At 40.3% G+C, this 1,870-nt stretch overlaps 1 non-coding gene across 1 annotated transcript; it reads left to right on the plus strand.

The window, feature by feature from the left end:
• Window positions 1-1,453: 1,453 nt before the first annotated feature.
• Window positions 1,454-1,526, plus strand: TRNAQ-CUG. Its single transcript has one exon. It is a non-coding gene; the product is annotated as a tRNA-Gln (tRNA).
• Window positions 1,527-1,870: the final 344 nt, after the last annotated feature.

Genomic DNA, 1,870 nt, shown 5'->3' on the forward strand with positions numbered 1-1,870 from the left:
ATAGGCCCTTGTTGTTTATCTATTTTATATACAGTAGTTTGTATCTGCTAATCCCAAACTCCTAATTTATCCCTCCCTATCTTTTCCCTTTGGGGAACGATGAGTTTGTGTTCTATGTCTGTGAGTCTGTTTTGTAAATAAGGTCCTTTGTATCATATACTTTACACTCCACATATAAGTGATGTCATATAACATTTGTCTCTGACTTACTCCACTTTGTATAATAATCTCTAGGTCCAACTATATTACTGCAAATGTCATTATTTAATTCTTTTTATAGCTAAGTATTATTCCACTATGGGTTTCCCAGGTGGCTCAGTAGTAAAGATTCCGCCTGCTGATGCAGGAGAGGCAGGAGACATGGGTTCAATTCCTGGATCAGGAACATCCTCTGGAGGAGGAAATGGCAACCCACTCCAGTATTCTTGCCTGGGAAATCCCATGGACGAAGAAGCCTGGCTAGCTATAGTCCATGAGGTTGCAGAGTCGGACACAACTGAGCGCCTTAGCGTGCACACTGTTTCATTGTATATATGTACCACATCTTCTTTATCTATTCATCTCTGGATGGACACTTAGGTTGCTTGTCAATAGTGATGCTATGAACATGGGGGTACATGTATCTTTTCAAATTAGAGTTTTTTCCAGATATAGGCCCAGGAGTGGGATTGCTGGATCATAAGGCAACTCTATTTTTAGTTTTTGTGGGTTTTTTTTTTTAGTTTTTTGAAGAACCTCCATACTGTTCTCCATAGTGGCTGTACCAATTTATATTCTCACCAATAGTGTGTATGTGAGGGGATTTCTCTTTCTCCACACCCTCTCCAGCATTTATTTGTAGACTTTTAATGATGGCCATTCTAACCGGCGTGAGGTGATACATCAATGTAGGCTTGATTTGCATTTCTCTGATAATTTGTAGTGATGTTGAACATCTCTTCATGTGCTTGTTGGCCATCTGTATCTTCTTTGGAGAAATGTATGTAGGTCTTCTGTCTATTTTTTGATAGGTTTGTTTTTTTGTTTTCAAGTTGTATGAGCCGTTTGTATATTTTGGAAATTAAGCCCTTGTCAGTTGCATCATTTCTGAATATTTTCTCCCAATCCATGTTGTTGTTGTTTAGTTGCTAAGTCACACCCAGCTCTTTTTCGACCCCAAGGACTGTAATACCTCAGCAGGCTCCTCTGTCCATAGGATTTTCCAGGCAAGAATACTGAAGTAGGTTGCAGTTTCCTTCTCCACCCAATCCAGAGGTTGTCTTTTTATTTTGTTTACGGTTTCCTTTGTTGTGCAAAAGCTTGTAAGTTTGATTAGGTCCCATTTGTTTATTTTTGCTTTTATTTCTACTACCTTGGGAGACCCTACAGTGGAATATTATTCAGCCATAGTAAATAATGAAATTCTGATTCACGCTACAGCATAGGTGAACTTTGAAAACATTGTGCTCGGAATTCCCTAGTGGTCCAGTGGTTAGGACTCTGCACTCTGATTGCCAAGGTTCCAGGTTCAATCCCTGGTCAGGGAACTAAGTTCCCATAAGCCATGAGGCAGAGCTAAAAAATAAAAAGAAAACATTATGCAAAGTGAAAGAAGCCAGACACAGAGGCCATATATGGTAGGATTTCATTTATATGAGAGGTCCAGAATGGACAAATTGGTAGGGACAGAAAACAGATTAGTGGTTGCCTAGGGTTGGTGGGGAGGGTGGGGGAATGGAAGGGACTGCTAATGATACAGGGTTTCTTGTTGGAATGAGGGAATGTTCTGGAACTAGATAGTGGTGATGGTAGCACAAGCCTGTGAATGAATATACAATAAACCATGGAGTGGCTTCCCTGGTGGTCCAGTGGTTAAGAATCTGCCTTGCAA

Source organism: Bubalus bubalis, chromosome 18 (assembly GCF_019923935.1).
Source record: "Bubalus bubalis isolate 160015118507 breed Murrah chromosome 18, NDDB_SH_1, whole genome shotgun sequence".
Lineage (NCBI taxonomy): Eukaryota > Metazoa > Chordata > Mammalia > Artiodactyla > Bovidae > Bubalus > Bubalus bubalis.